We start from the raw sequence: 17,571 nt of genomic DNA, 5'->3' as shown, positions 1-17,571 counted from the left end.
GGCCTTCGCGCAGGCGCAGAGCTGCGCGCCGCGCTCGCCGCCCCCGCTTCCGCCCGCTGTGGCTGCCGCTGGTGCGGTCCGAGGAGCCCGTGGGCTGACCTGGCTGGCCTGGCAGGCCCCTAGCTAGTGCTTCCAACTCCTTTCAGGTACTTCCCGTTTTAGAGCATTTACTTCAAGTTCTTGTGGGACAAGAAGCGTTCCACTTGTGGCAAGAGCCACATACAGACTAATTTTTCCTTGGCGTCCCTCCCATCGCCCCTGTCCACGTGCTAAAAAGTGGTGTCTTGGGGGGGCTTCTCTGGGGTCTCAATCCACCTCGAGGGGAGCTCTCAGGAAGCCGTTAGACAGATGGGGGCCCTCTCAGATTTCCCTGCAGAATCATTAATTTACAGTTTATGTGATCTGAGATCTCAGCCCACATGTACAAACTTTAGATCACCAAAATGCTATTTGAAGCTTTGACACCTAACGGGGGAAAAAAAATCAATCACAAAAGGAGGCTGTGGGGAACACTGGATCCAGAGAACTGGGAAAAACTAAATTATGTCAACATTCGGGGAGAAAATAATACAAGGACCCTCAAGGGAAAGCAGAACATAGTCACACTCTTTTGCATCTAACATTTAGGTGATGTTGATGATACTTTATCTTTGCCACCACAGGAATAGAGCATATCTATCTGTCCCAGGATGACTTAAGAGGAAATCAGCCTCGAAGTATTCTTTAAACCCTCGCCATGCAGCTCTTAAAAAAAATTCTTTAATACCAGATGTTGCGATTATTTACTCCACAGATTCCTAAAGATAAGTATTTTTAAGTAAGTCGGTTATTTTGAGGCCGCATTTGTCTAAAAGCTCCCATTCATAAGTATAACCAGGAAAGACTGGTTTGAGCAGACAACATCCAAGATAAACCAAGCTGCCTCAAGGAGCTCACACCTTGCTGAGAGATACATAACATGCAAGTAATCAAAATTACTACTGCGGATTGTAAGTATCTCAAAGGAAATTAAGTGTGCTTAGTTTCTAGAATTATATTGTTTTCTAGTGAAATTTTTACTTGAGCAGTTTACTTGACTTCCCTCTGCATCAGTTACCTTTTCCTACAGGAGATAATCATAATATCCACCAAAAAGAGTTGTTAATGATCTAGAGAAATGAAACTCCTAACCCAAAAGATACCTGGAATGACTTTGTGTTCTCTCTGCTTTTCCAAAGAATGAATTTTAGGAGCCAGAGGTTAAGAGCAGCATATTTATTGGGGGCTTATCTTGTAGGGGTGTGGGTTAGAGACTTTCTGGCTTCCTGAAGGCAGTTATCAATCCCTGATGCTTTTCTTTAGGGAGGTAACTTTTGTTTGATCCTGTGTCTTGAGGTCTGGCCCACAGATGGAGTGTTTGTTTCTCCCACCATTGCAAGGCACCTGGTCTTTCATGCTGGCTCCTTCTGAGGGCCTGGCCCTGTCTGACTGCCTACAGTATTTTTATCTAAGTTAGCTGCCTGCAACATTATGAAGCTTAAGTTAATTTATGGGCTTGGACTAGGACTTGCCTCAACATGAAGTAAATAAATCTTAGCTATTATTTTAAGTAGGGTAGTTAAACCTGAATAGGATCCTGAATGATAAAAATGAGTTAAGTAAAACACGAGAGAGGAGACTTTGCCTAGCAGTGGAGATGACTAGATGAGGTTGTAAGAGACAAAAAAAAGCTAGGACCCAGGACCAAAGTGGACACATGAGGCTCAGGAGGAGCATAGTTTAGGAGGTGAATACCAATTAAATGTTGCTCTCCAGGCACATAATTTAATCCACCCTAATCATTACCCTGTTTGAATCAGAAAGAAGGCCTAAAGTTCCAGTTTCCTGAGGAAGGGTTGGTAATGAGAAGGTGGAAAAGGAATTGAACCCTGAATGTTTCCGAGACAAGGAAAGATGTTCTTGTGTGTGTGTGTGTGTGTGTGTGTGTGTGTGTGTGTGTGGGCGTGCTTGTGTGCATATGCATCACTCATTTAAGAAAATACCTCTTTTGTAGAGACTTTTTGATTATCTGGGTTGGGTCTCATTTACTAAGATGAGGGAAGACTGCAGGATAAACTTGAAGATATAATGAGCATCTCAAAATTCAAACTCAAATAGCTAAGTATAGCTTTTAAGTAGTTGAATATTCAAGTAAGGCATTCAGGAGAGCCTCTCTAGGAGATACACATTTAGGAGTTACTCACATACAAGTGGTTTTTAGAACCTTGTTATTTACTCAGCAAGTTTTCATAATCAAAGATAACATTATTTTAAAACATGTGAAAATATAGAGAAACTAGAATACCTGAAATAATTCTGAAAAAGCATAGAAGGAATTGCTTTACTTGATAGGAAGTAGTATTGAATTCAGAAATTTGTGGTATTGATTACTGGAAAAGAATAGGGAACTTAGAAATAGCACTGTACAGGTACAATACAGTATGGCCAACTATGGACATTGAATAGAGATGTAAGATCAATTCAGTGGAGGAAGGATAGTCTTATAAAAACAGACCCGGTAGCAACTGGCTAACCATATGTTTAAAAAAATGAACTTCAATCTAAGCCTTGTGTTTTTCACAAAATTAATTCAAAATTGATCATGACTGTGAATGAATGTTCATATCAGCATTATTATAGTAGCCAAAATGTAGAAAGCAACTCAAATGTTCATCAACTGATGAATGGATCTTGACCTTAGGCTGCTTTTATTTGCAGTTGTATATATTATTTAGTTATTCTCTGGCTGTTTAAACCATTTGGTTCTTCCCTACCCTGGATTCACTTTCCCCATAGCCTTCTTTTATGACTCATATTTCCTTTAACATACCTAAACTTCAAGTGGAAATGCATTTTGATTATAAAAAAATTGGAAATCCAAGCTGAGGTCTGAGATCACGTGGATTAACAAAATTAGTGTAGCAAATTCCATCTGTATAAGTTTTCATCTGTAGAAACAAATTACTACAACCTGGGTGACTTATAAGAACATAATTTTTTTTTTCTTTTTCACAGTTCCAGAGGCTAGAAGTCTAAAATCCTGCTGTTAGCAGGGGCATGCTTCCTCTGAAGCCTTGAGGGAAGATCCTTCCTGGCCTCTTCCTAGCTTCTGGTGGTTGATAGCAATCCTTGGAAGTCCTTGGTTTGTAGATACTTTAATCTCTCCCAGTCTCTTTACATGGTATTTTCCTCTGTGTGTATGTGTCTAGGTTTACTTCTTCTTTGAAGTACACCTGTCATAGTGGATTAGGGTTTGCCCTAGTCTTACATGACCTCATGTCAACTTTAGTGCAGTTGCAAAGCCCATTGAGAGGTTTTCAGCAGCACAATAGAGAGAGAGGAAAGATGAAAGAAGCCTTTATTAATCCTGAAGACATGGAGAGGATCGAGGGCCAATGGGAAAGTCCTCCCACCTGAGACAAAGAAAGCTGAGGCTCTTACGGACTTCTGCTAGAGGCAGAGTTAGGGGTCAGTTTCAGTTGCACATGAGGAGCAAATGGGGTCTCTCCTGTGTGTGTGTGAAAGTGAGAGGAAATTGTATCCAGGGCTGGAGTGGGGAGGAAGGAGGAAGTGGTCACTGGGAAGATAAGCTGCTGCCTTACGGACTTCAGCCATAGTAGACGACCACCATAATAATTTAGCAGTTTATACTGGGGCCAGAACCTGTCAAAAATGTACTTTTGGTGGACCTGGTCAACTGAGTATACCATGTACATTACTTACCATGTTTTCAAGGCCTTACGTTGTAGCATGCATTTACACTACATTCCTTTTTAAGCTGAACAATATGAGGTAATCTGTCCTATTAAAAGGCCATTATAACTGGAAAGTAGACAAATTGTAGGAACAGTGGAAAGAGGGTATGCATTCAAAATTTGTTGTGAATTAGAATTAATAGGATTTGATGAAAGGGAAAGAAGTCAAAGCTGACAAGACCGGAACATTGAGGAGGAAAAGATTTGGGAGAAACAAATTATGTCTTACACAGAGATGACCTAAAAGCTTGAGGAACATCAGTGTCCAAATAAGCATGGAGCTCCTTTAGAGAGGCTGTTGGCTAAGCTTTAAAAGTCATCTTCCTAAGCAGTATTAATAGGCTTATTAAAATAAAGGAGATGAAATAGAGGGCTAGGAATAAATCTTTAGGATCTACTATTCCTTTAGGAAACCATAAAGGAAAAGAAACAGTAAAGAGGATTAAGAAATAGTTAAACAGGAGACAAAGAAGAAATTAATGCTTCAAAAGTCTTTCACGGAAATGTGACCCAAGTTAAAGATGACAAGTCATTTAGAGTGGTTCCTATATGCCAGTCACTATTATAAGAGCTTTACTAATATTGTCTGGTAACCCTCACATGATCCTGTTGAAGTAAATGCAATATCAACTTTAAAGGAGAATATAGAGACATAGAGTTAAAGCCATTTTCCAAAGATTACATGTTAAAAGGGTGTGAGACCATCCGGATTTTTAAGTAATGGATGTCTAACACATTTCCATGTATCTTCACACTTCTGTAAGTACTTATATCCAGTGATTCTTATGATTCTCACTATACATTTTGGAAGTGTTATTATCTCTCCACTTTATAGATGAGCAAGCTGAGGTATAGAAAGGTTATATAAACTATCTAAGAGCATAAAAGTAGGGTGGTCTGAATTTTCTGACCCCAGAGGTGCTCAGGTATAACTAGGAAAACATTCTTTTTGGGGCATAGACTTGTTTCTACTATTTATTGATTTCCTCAAGGAAGCATGCTTTTCCAAAAGTTTCAGTAAAAAATTAGACTCAGAATGAACTATGATTCATTTGCAAATAAGTCACAAGTTTTATTCCTGGTCATACAAAAAAATCTGTAATTTGGGTTTGTTTGGTAACATTTGGGGAATTTTCCCAGGGTGACTTCCTGGAATGGGTCAGATAACCACCTACCTCCTGCATTAAGGACTGCAGTGTTCTGCGTGGTTCACTGATTACAGGAGCCTGGAAAGACAAAGAGGGTGAAAAACCAGTAGCACATCAGGAATAAATATTACCTAAGTTCTCTCTAGTTCCTGTGTTTTTAAAAAATTGACGTTCTAAGATTTGACTCAGATATCAGTGATGATTAGCTAATATAGTTCATTTTGCGATAACAAATGATGGTGTCTCGCTCTGAGCGGAGCTTGCTTCAAAGCCATTATCAGATTTTTATAATTATTTATTTTCTATAAGGGAATATAGATTATGAATAGTAGCATATCAAAAATTTGAAAATATTCTATTGTGGTACTGAAATCTTTATTCTGTTTAAGATCCAGTTGAGTTAACTCTTTTGGAGATAATTTTGGAGATTTAAAAATGGTTAAAAATATTTTTTCAGTTACTGTGATTTATGTTCATAGAATAGACAGGGAAAAGGACAAACAAGTACTTTTAATCATATAACATTAATTGATCCCTAAGTCCTTACCTATTAACTGTGTTTTATAGGCATCAGGATGAAAGTTGTAAGGAAGACAGGCAAGATCCTTGACTTCAGGCTGTTTCTCGTCTATCAAGAGAAACAAATCAATAAATATATAATTAAGTACCAGGTAATGTTAAGTTCTATAAAAAATTAACCAGATAAAGGGGACAGAAGGTCATGGAGGCAAATGAAAATTTAAAATAAAAATTTCAATGAAGCCTTCTCTGAGGTGTTATTAATGTGATGAGACATTTTAAGAATCTTGATTGCTGGTTACAAGGAGAAAATATTACATGTATAGCAGCATAATATCTACAGGTAAAGTGTTATGTTACCAGGTTTGGGGGCCACAAAGAACAGATTCTTGGTGTAGTGAACGAAGAATGGAAAAGGTAGTGAGGATTTGCATTTATTAGAGGTAGAAAAGAAATATACTCTGCTGAGTGAGAACAGGCCATTGTACAGACCTACAGTAGCCACAAGGGCAATGGTGTTTTTTTTTTTTTTTTTGTATGAAGAATTCATAGACTGTTTCTTTTCTATGCAAACAAGACATTTGGGATAGTGTCCTGTCAGAAATTCACTTGACCTGATATCATACAGTATTGAAGGTAGCCTGTCAAAGACCTGCTGGATTTCACACCAGATGTAATTGAATTATTGAAATGTCACTTTTCTAATTGGACCCACACACAATGCTGCAAAGTCACTCCAGACTTTGTGTTCTGCACCTATGCTTTGGGTTTCCATGATTGACAGGCTTTTCATAGTTGTTTCCCTGGTTTGCCCCAGTCTTAATCTCCTACCTCAGTTAGAGAACCAAGAATACCACTTAAGAATCTATTTCAATAGTTTAGGTTCTCAACCTTGCCTTTTTGTCTTAATGCTTTGCAGATAATTATAGTCAGAAACAGTCAAAGCTAATTATAATATCAAAATTTCTTGGGGTAGTGTTTAGGAGTTAATTTCTCAAGACTCCTTTGTTAATTTTCATATATTGGAAAAGGCTCTGGAAAGGGAATATCAGGAGCTTAGCTGAGGACAATTGTCTACATCCATTAGGAAAAGCTTAAAAAAAGAAACTGGAATGTTGAAGTTAACTTTAAAAAGAGAGGGCTGGCCAAATAGCTCAGTGGATTAAAGTGCCTGTTCAGGCAGATTGAGTTCAATCCCCAGCCTGCTGTGCTGACCCCACCCCCGAGACATGCTGAGATGGTGATTGTGCCTGAGCGTGGTGGTGCGCACCTGTTATCCCAGCTCTTGTGAGGCTGAACACAGGCAGATAACTACAAATCTGATCTACACAGTGAGACCCTATAGACCCTGTCCTAAAATTTAAAAAAAAAAAAGATTCTTTAAAAATTTATTTCTTTATTTTCTTTGTGGAAAATTGTTAGAGAACAGATCAGATCTTTAAATAAAGAGGGAAAAATAATTGGGAAATAATAAGATGGATATTGGTTAAAAACTATTATATAGTTCATGTAGTAAACACAATAGTCAATGAAAATCTTTGTTTTGTTTCTTCAAATATCCTACTATGGAACTCAGGGTTGAAATGATTGTGGAAGAAGGATGTGAGAGGCTGGCAGTTATTTATAGAGGTGGCTAGATCTTTAATTTAGAATATTCACATTGTGTAGCTAGCAGATTAGAGTGGCTGATAGAAAAATAAGTCACTGTTGTCTGAGCCTGAACTGCTACCACTTCCTGGGGGAACATCTTCCACCTGGGGTCTAAGAACACCTTCAAGTAGTTTTATACCTTCAAACAAAGATATATCTGAATTATCCAACATAAGTATCCTATCAAGATCTTGATCATAATAGATAAGGATGAGAAGCAGTTGCCAATTCTATATAAATCCAAGTTCCTCAGACCTGACTATATGAATAAGAGGGAATTCATTGATTACAAAAATAATTAAAATCTTACAGCTCAAAGCTAATCAAGCATTCTTCTTGTGAACAGATAGCACAGTCACTGTGATCACCCTGACTAGAAGACATACAAGAATGAGGCCGATGGGTATCTGTATATGATGGTTGCCTGCTTGGTATGTTTGGAATGAAATTGTCAGTGTAAGACTACAGCAATGTTTCTAAAGGTTTTTTATTTTATTTTCTTACACCTTCATTTTTTGGTTTATATTTTAGTTTATTGATGCATGTTTCTAAGGGTTTTTAAAAGGCTTTACCATGGAAGAGTATAACATGCTGAAGTTGAAAAGTTCATGTAATCACAAGTTATTAGAGCAATTGTATTTCCACCTAGAAGTTTTGTGAAGTTTTTTTTTTTTTTAATTTCATGTAGAAAAAAACCTGAACTTCAAATGAACACATTCAGCTTTGGAAAGTTATATTATTTAACTTAGATATCTTATTTTCAAATTTTAGAAGTTTAAAATACTTTCCATCCTCAATTGCCAATAAAATAGGTCTTTGTTATTTTAATGCCCTTTTTTTCCTCCTGTAAAAATTTGCAATTTAAGCAGCAACTTAAAAAAGTTCAGAGACACTAAGTCTGTTCTCCAGATTTACAGAACCTGCCACCTTTTTATAGAGACATTTCTATTCAAGTAGAGAAATATTCCTAGGTGAGCCTCTAAGCCAGAGATGTGAATCAGAACGCCACATGCCTTTGCAGTTGTGCAGAACTGGGATGGGTGGGGTGCTAGAAGGAGCAGCTCCAGGTTCCTGATCCTACCAGGCCCCTGCACTTGCCAGGGAAGAACTTATTCCACTGAGCCATCTCCCGGGCCCCCTATATCAGATTTTTTTCATCTATTCATCAGTTGATGGACATGTGTATATTTTTAATTTCCTGGCCATTGAGAATAGTGCTGCCATGCAGGTACATGTAGAGATATCTCTTTGATAGATTGATTTCACTTCTTTACTGCTCACCCAGCAAAGAGGTTGCTGAATCATATGGTAATTCTATTTTTAATCTTTTCTCCTATTTATTTGGTACAGTGTCTCACTAGGTAGATCAGCCTGGTAGTGATCCACCTGTCTTAGCCTCTCCAGTGCTGGGATTACAGGTGTGTGCCACCGCACCCAGTTTCAGGACATCATGGCGCTCCCGGGTTCTGGGGCTGGAATGGCTTGTGGTACTAGAGATTGGTCTTTGTACTTACCAGGCAGGCACTGAGACTGCTGAGCTATCTCCCCAGCCCATATTTTTAATCTTCTGAGGAATTTCTATACTGTTTTCCATATGTTTTTTATATCAATAGTGTGTAAACATTTCTTTTTTCTGTGTATCCTTAGGAATACTTCCAAAGTTGTCCATAAATTCTAGTGTTACCCTTATTTTAAAACCAGATAATAATCCAACTAAAAAAGAGAACTATAGTATTGTAGGCAGCTGAGTTAGATAGAAATATTATAGGCAGTCAGACAGGGCCAGGCCCTTGAAGGAAATACCACAGAAGACAAGATATCTTGCAACCCTGAGAGGGATGGATACTCCCGCCTTGGGCTAGACCTAAAGACCAGAGATCAAACAAATGCCAGCCTCCTTAAAATTGGCATCCAAGATTGATCATCACCCCAGGGAGCCAGAAGAATCATTAATCCGACTACTACTGGATGGCTACCTGATAAAGTCCTGTTCTACGTTTGTGCCCGCTTGCTACATGACTTGCTTCCCCATTTGGTCCTGGACTTAATCAATTTTACCTGAGCAATGGTGCTTGTAATCTCATTGGTTGACCATAGTTCTGTCCCACCCCACACCCACCTAAGCGAGTTCTCATGTTCTCTATGACCTTAGACCCACCTCACGGCGTGGTTGTACTCTATAAAAGTCCCTGGAAGAGACAGCTTCTTGGAGACAACCCACTCAGGGCCCCCTCCTGTCCCTCTCTCAGACAGGAGCTTTCTTAACATCAGTAAATACATTCTGCTCGTAACTTCTGTTTGTTCCTAAAATTCATTCCTTGGCTTTAGAGAACACAAACTTGTCCAGGTCAGGTCAGGAGATCATTTTTCCCTATGACATTTGGAAGTTCCCTGTATCGTTTGGAGGTCACCCACCCGAGATCAGTTTTTCTCCCTGTATCAATAGTACAGTTTTTTTTTCAATAAACATAGAAACAAAAATCCCCAACAAGACTGTCAAAGAAAATGAAATGGACCATTGAAAAGCAGCCTATCTAAAGGAATGCTTCATCCCAGGTATAGATTCAACATATGCAAGTCAGTGAATGTAGTACATCACATAAGCAGAAAAAGAAAGAAAAATTGCATGATTATCTCAATAGATGTAGAAAAAGACTTTTGACAGAAATCCAACATCCAGGAGCCAGGGAGATAGCTCAGTAGAATAAGCACCTGCCTGGCAAGCTCATGGTCCTGAGTTCAATCTCCAGTACTGGAAAAAAAAATCAACATCAAATCATAATAAATGTCCCAAGAAAATAGGTAGAGAAGGACCTTATCTCAACCTGATAAAAGCCACTTATGAAAAACCTACTTCCAACATTATATTAATGTTTTCATCTAAAATTAGGAATAAGACAAAGGCATCTACCATTACAATTTTTGTTCAGTATAGTTCTCAGAATGTTAGCTGTAGCAATCATGCAAAAGAAATAAAAGGAGTATGTGTAGAAAAGGAAGAAATCAATTATCCTTATTTGCAGGTGACATGGTCCTCTACATAGAAGACCCCCAAAATTCTGGTATAGCAAGATGCAAAATCAACACGGAAAATATCAGTAATAAACCCATGGAGAAAAAAATTAGGAAAATAATACCATTCACAACAGCATCAGAAAACTTAAATATTTAGGAATTAACCTAAGGGAAGTTAAAAACCTCTGCACTGAAAACCTCAGAATTTTGAAAAAGGAGATAGCACATCACAAAATGGAAAGATATCCTTCGTTTTGGTTAGACTGCAGCAATATTGTCAAAATGAACATACTTCTAAAATTAAAATATAAATTTAATGCTTTCCCAATCAAAATACCAACAGTATTACTAGAAAGCCAATTCTAAAATACATATGAAATCAGAAGAGTCTCAGAATAACAAAATCAATCCTAGGCAACAATTGCAAAGCAAGAAGCATCACTATCTCAGATTTCAAGTTGTATTACAAAGCTGCAGCATGGTATTGACACAAAAGCAGATGTGTGAATCAGTGGAACAGAACAGAGGATGCAAAAACAACTCCAGGAATGTTCAGCTACCTTATCTTTGACATCATTTGTTGTGTTGCTTAGTGTTGTTTTCATATTCATTATTCAGATTACCAGATCTATGCATGTAAAATTGGAAGAAGAAAGAAACAATAGGAACAAAAGTTACAAGAAATTAAGAAGAAAGGAAAATAACATTGAAAAACAAAGGCAAATAAAGTAAGCATTAACTGCTATTCATTCTCTTGACTTTTCATTAAATACTTTAGCAACTCTATTATAAGCCATTTGCTCTAGCTGGTTCCTCTGTTTATAGTGATTTCCCGAAGATGTCCACTAAATTAATTCATTCATCTTTTTTATGACTTTGCTTAAATCTTACCCTCTGATAAGTATTATAATACCCATCCGTTTAACTTTGCAACTAATTCTTTCACTCTCTCCCATGCCTTTGCCCTACTGTAATTTTTTATTATATAGTTGTTATGCTGTCTAACATACTACAGTATGTTATTTGCTTATTTATGTTTATCCCTTAGTAACATGTAAGTGCCTGTAGTAGACGTTTGCATTTGTTCTCTGATGCATCTTATTACCCTAGAGTAACACTTCAGTCAAGCTGACTGAATGGATGTCAATCACAAATGTCACCCCAATCCAGTATCTATAACTTAAAGCTAGTCAAATACACATACACAACATCAATAAATGTGACAAAGTGCTATTCTTAGGAATCTTTTGTGGTGCTATCTTAGCTAACTCTTACCACCACCTCTCCTTACAGCACAGGTCCTGAGTCTTGTACGTCAGCTCCTTTCCCTTCCCTTGACCCAGTCTCCAAGTGCTTTATACCCTCAAAAACAAATCTGCTCAACTACCATACAGGTTCAACCATTTCCTTTCTTCCCATTTTAGTTCTTTATGCTAAGTGGTGTGATATCTGATAATATTTCTTTATGTCCTGGGAAAAGGTGCTGTTTGCTTTCTTGCTTGCTTGCTTTTCCTTTTTTTGCTTGTCTTTTTGAGACAGGGTCTTGCTATGCAGTTCAGGCTGGTCTTGAGCTCACTTTTTTTTTCTTTCTTTATTTTTTCTTTATTTTTTTATTGAGAAATAAATATGAATGAGACAGTTTCAAAGCTGATTAATAGGACAGTTTTGATAGTCAATACAATGTACATTGTTATCTTCTTAGTGGTTATCCATAGTACAAGCAGCAGACAGGATATTCTTTCCAAACACTGTTAGTACACCTCTTTCTTCTCATTGAATTAAATGAAAGTAGCTATAAATTTATCCTATAGATATAAATACAAAATGATCTTTCCTTTGTATCCTTTTTTTTTGTCCTGTCAGAGGTGAATATTCTATTGGCATCTAAATACTATAGGTGTTTGAATTCAACTAAACATCTAACACTGTCTAGCAGTCTATAATATTAGTGGGTTGTCCTCAGAAGTTATTGACTTGAGCCTTTTTCTTGAGCTCACTTTGTAGCCCAGGCTGGTCTTGAACTCAAAATGGTCCTCTCACCTCAGCTGTTGCATTCATGATAATCATAGTTCTCTTTACCACTTAGGCTATATCACCAAGTGTCACTCTGGAGTTTCAGGAGACTTGGCAATTGAATAGAAATTTGTAAAAATAGGGTAAATGTTTTTATTGTATAATATTCTGCTGGAGAGAGATCTCCAAAGTATTTTCCGTGGAGCTTTGTAAACATTGTATCATATTAAAAGAAATCATATCATTTTTAAATGATTCCTGCCTTCTACTTGGCATTTTTACTGCATCTATTTATTAAGAAATTTTATCAGCACAGTTCAAGTGTTATATGTGCATTATGTTTTATTTTTAAAACAACCGTGAAACATGAGGCAATTTTTGTAGATAAAAGATCTGAGAGTAGAGAGCTTAAATATTTTCTAAGTGTCAGGTAAGTAATAGCTACTTGGTGAAATTCAAAACCAGGAACAATTGAAGTATTGATTTGCAACTGGATTTACTGCGTAGGAGACTATGATTTTTCTTCTTCCAACCAGTACCTTGTCGTAGGGTAGAGTCACAGAGGGTTGACCACTTACCTAAAAGGGGTACTAGTTCTTCAGTGCAGTTTGTTCTCCAGAGCTTTCCTATGAGATTAAAATGAATCTAATCTATAATGGAGCCACTTGCTTAAATCTCCTGATTTAGCCCACTTCTTTCACTTCTCCAGATACACCCTATCTAATAAGTCACTGAGCAAGAAAATTCATTACAGGTTTTCCTAGGGAACCTGACCTTACACAGACTCCTAACTTTTTTTTTTCTTGTATTGGGAATCAAACTCATGACCTCTTGCTTGCCAGGCAGGCACCTTGCCCCTGGGCTATATCCTTAGCCCTGATACCACTTTAAAAAATCACCCTAATACACTGCCTTCACTTTTCATGGGACCAGTAGTGTTAGTTCTTTCACAGTATAACATTCCTCAGGTGCCTAGTTCATGGATAGCATGATAGTGTGAGTTCCCCACGTTTTGTGACTAGGTGCAGCTACGCTATATTCTCCTGGATTTTTTTCTTAATTTATGTATTTGATACAGGGCCTCACTACATAGCTTTAATTCCTAGTGATCCTCCTACTTCAGCCTGCTCAGTGCTGGGATTTCAGGCGTGGCCTAGGGTGGGCTGGCATGGCATGTGGTACTGGGAATCAAACCTGGGTCCCTGTGCTTGCCAGGTAGGTGTTTAAACCACTGAGCTACACTATATTCTTTAACATCTAGTATATTCTTTTCACTGAGAATATTTCAAAACTGAACATAGGTGAATTTATATAATTAGTCATAGAAACTGCTAGTCTGAAGATTTCCAGTGAAAATTTGAGAATATATTCCTCTGGGTAAAGTTAGGTTTGCTATTTTGCTTTTCCTTCCTTCCTTCCTTCCTTCCTTCCTTCCTTCCTTCCTTCCTTCCTTTCTTTCTTTCTTTCTTTCTTTCTTTCTTTCTTTCTAACTTTTTTTCCGGTACCAGGGATTGCACTCAGGACTTTACAGTTGCCAGGCAAGCGCTTATTCTACTGAGCCACCTTCCCAACCCTACTTTGCATTTAGATTTAATAAAAACTTACATTAGGTGGAAACAAAAATTTATTTTTAAAAAATTGGGTCTTTTTAAGGCAGGGTTTCACTGTGTAGTTCAGGCTGGCTTGAACTCACTTTGTATCCTAGGCTGGTCTCAAACTGGCAGTGATTCAGTTTCAATAGAAGAATGTATTTTCCACATTCCAGATTGTTATGTGGTTTTCCTCTAATATATAGTGTTTGTGAATCAAATTATATATACATTCAGGATTTTGAAAATCAAATATGTTAATAAATATATAATACAGGATTCTGCTTAGTATTGAAAATATTAACGAAGATTAAGAAAGTGACGTGCCTAGATGGATACAAAGGATTCCATTTTTCTTAGCACACATTAATAATCTACCATTGAATGACAGAAATATATATCTTATCATTATAAATAACTTCTGTGTAGTTGAGTCACACAAAGCATTTCAGTGGAGGTCCTTGTTGATTATAGATTTCACATTTTTATTTGAAGATCAGGGAAGTGAGCAGAATTTGTAATGAATGGAATAATTGTTGGACATTTTAAGCATACAAAATCTACTTGGGAATCAACAGTATGATTTACGTAATAGGAAATTATGCCAACCAGAGGAACAAATACGTGTAATTTATTAACATTAGAAAAAAAATACCTTTGACAAAGTCTCTTCTCTACCTGTTGTACTCCACCATTCCCACACCCACCCCAAAAGTACACACACACACACACACACACACACACACCCCAGAGACTAATTCTTTTAAAATGTTTGATAGGATAGGAGAAAATGCTTTTGTTTTACTTAGGAATTGACTTAGAAACAAGTAAGAGATTTGGGATAGTTACTAATTTGGATTGTTGGTTCCCTCAGTAAAAAGTGAAGTGAATTTAAAATTGTTACAGATTGTTGTGGTTTGTGTTTGGATATCCTCTAAAGTCACATGCAATTTTATTTTATTTTATTTTTTCATTAAATTTTGTTTTAATGGGTCTCAAAATTCTGTGACAGATTATTGATCAAGTTGTTTCCATTAAAAAGTACTGATTTTAAAAACTAATAATTTAAAAACTGCCATACACACACACACACACACACACACACACACACAAATGAAAAGCCCACAAAACATTCTCCTTTCCTTCTGAAGGTTTTACGGTGTGTTGTTATCATTAACCAGTCTTTCACTATTAAACATTTTTTTTTTAGTTTTTAAACTTTGCTGCTCTCTATTTTTTCACCATAATTTTATTGAGAAACAAATAGCAGTGAGACAGTTTCAAACCAAATTGGTAGGGTAGTTTCAATAATTAACATATTGCATACATTCTTCCTAGTGGTTAATTGTTGTATAAGATGTGGACATAATATCCTATTTACAAACACTATTAGAAAAAATACCTCTGTCCATTAAGAGAATGTAACTATGTATCTATCCTAACCATTTTGAATACACAGATACAAAATGGACATTCATCTATATCCCCTTTTCTTGTTAAGTTCTGTTATTTGAATATTATAGGTGTGTTAACTCAGCAAAATATTCTAAAAGAGTTCAGGAATCCATAATAGTATTGGGTCTTCCGCTTCACTGGCAATGTCAGAAATTCTTGACTTGAGTCCTCTAAGCTCAACATAACAGCATGGCTTTACTTCTTCTACTTTGTTTTTATAATTTTCTGCTGGGTGGTTAAGACCAAGGTAAAGCAGGACCTATGCAACAAGAGTTGTAGCTTTTGTATCTGATAAGGTCAGTGAAATCCCCTCAGGATTTATCCTGAGATCCTGTACCTCAGATTGTAGAACCTTTGTCATTGTCAGCCATGTGGATGAGTCACAGCCATTGCTTGGCCAGTGTGCTCTCTATGAAAGCCTGAGAGAATGTTTTCTCTCCATGTGACTCTCCTTAGGCATACTCTATATCATCAATCACTTTCCTCTTTGACCCCATCATCTTCTTGATCAGAAAATTTGGGGCACTACCGAGTTACATGACGTTACAGTACAAGTTCTCATATGTCCTGAGTCTTAATTGACCCTGGAAGGCTACTGCCAAAATGTTGGCTTTCCTTGCAGCCCTCCTTTTTCTCTAATTTTGGTCTGCAAACTTAGGTTGTTAACCCTCCAGAAGACAAGCTGATTGTTATTACCGTACAACCTAGGCTGTTAAGTTTAACCTCACTATCTGTCTGAATATCAAACATCTTAGGCATAACATGGAACAGATACTTTTCATCAAGTATTAATATGTTGCACTTTAAGTCCCAACAGAATATGATGAAAAAACATTTAAAAACTAGAATAGATTTTAAAAATAGGCATAAAGAATTATATAATTCTTATGTTTACACATAAGTCCAGAAATCTAACCATATACAACCTGAATCAGGACAGTCCCACAACATTCCTTTTCCTGTCTCTTACCTTCATTCACCACCTCCTTCTTTTTGAACAGTCATCTACTCGAGAGACAGCACAGTAGCAACTGGCATGTCATGAGAAGCAGCCTGTATGCAGAAGACCAGAAAGACAGGCACTCCAAGCATGAACCTACTATTACAGATTACCATCTTCAGTGCCATTGCTTAGTTCACAGGTGTCTGCATATATAATTAGTTGGGGTGAGAATCTTTCCAATTAACTGCTAGATTCAAAAATCTTCTGGAGATTCTCAGAATCATTGACTTGCCCATCTTCTATATATAAACTGTATGGCTTGTCACTGTCATGTTTCCTAGCTCTTCTCCTTTCCCTCTTTTAATTAGTTAGTCCTTGAGTTCCTGCTTTCCTTTTACTTGTAATATACCTTTCTATTTGTATTTCTTCTTTTGAGTTTTTATACTATGGAAACTATATGATATTTACACATGTGTGTCTGGTTTATTTCACGTATGAGTATATATCTTCAAGTTTAATCCACTTCAATATAAAGGCTTCGAGTTTATCATTCTTTATAGCTGAGTAATACTCCATTATGTAAAAATACCACATCTTTTTCAACCATTCCTCAGGTGATGGGAATCTTGGTTGTTTCCAAGATTTGGCTATCACAAATTGTGCTACTATAAACATAGGCACACATATATCCCTATGATATGATGTTTTCAGATCCTCTGGGAAAATTCCCAGTAGAGGAATAGCTGGTTTAAATGGGATTTCCAGTCCTACTTTTCTAAGGAGTCTCCACACTAATTTCTGTAATGGTTGCATCAGTCTACATTCTCACCAGCAGTGTAGAAGGGTTCCTTTTTCCATACAGCCTCTCCAACATTTGTTGTTGGTTGATTTCTTCATTATAGCCATTCTTTCTGGGGTGAGATCATATCTCAATGTTATTTTCATTTGCATTTCATGGATGGCTAGTGATGTGGTGCATTTTGTCATATATTTATTTGCTTCTTTAATTTCATCCTTTGAGCAGTGTTGTGTTCATCTCAGATGCCCATTTCTGGACTGGGTCTTTAAATTTTGGGGCCCTAGTGTTTTTTAGTTCTTTATAAATTCTAGAGAGCAGACCTTTGTCTGAGTACTTATTTGTCATGATTTTTTCCATATTTATGGGTTGTCTTTTTACTTTGCCTGTAATTTCTTTTGACGTGAAAAAACTTCTCAGTAAGAGCAGGTCCCAGTTGTTAATTCTTGCAACTGTTTCTCATGCGATTTGATTTTTGTTCATGAACTTTTTGCCTACCCCTATGTCTACAAGAGTTCCTTCTACTTTCTCTTCCAGGAGATTTAGTGTTTCTGTTTTAATGTTTAGATCTTTAATCCATTTTGAATTTACTTTAGTGCATGGGGATAGACCTGGGTCAAATTTTAGTTTTCGGCATGTAGAGAGCCAGTTTTTCCAGCACCATTTGTTA

The sequence above is a fragment of the Octodon degus genome, unplaced genomic scaffold (genome assembly GCF_000260255.1).
Source record: "Octodon degus isolate 3935 unplaced genomic scaffold, OctDeg1.0 scaffold00213, whole genome shotgun sequence".
Taxonomy (NCBI): domain Eukaryota; kingdom Metazoa; phylum Chordata; class Mammalia; order Rodentia; family Octodontidae; genus Octodon; species Octodon degus.
The sequence above is the reverse complement of the archived record's forward strand: the minus strand, read 5'-3'. Positions refer to the sequence as shown.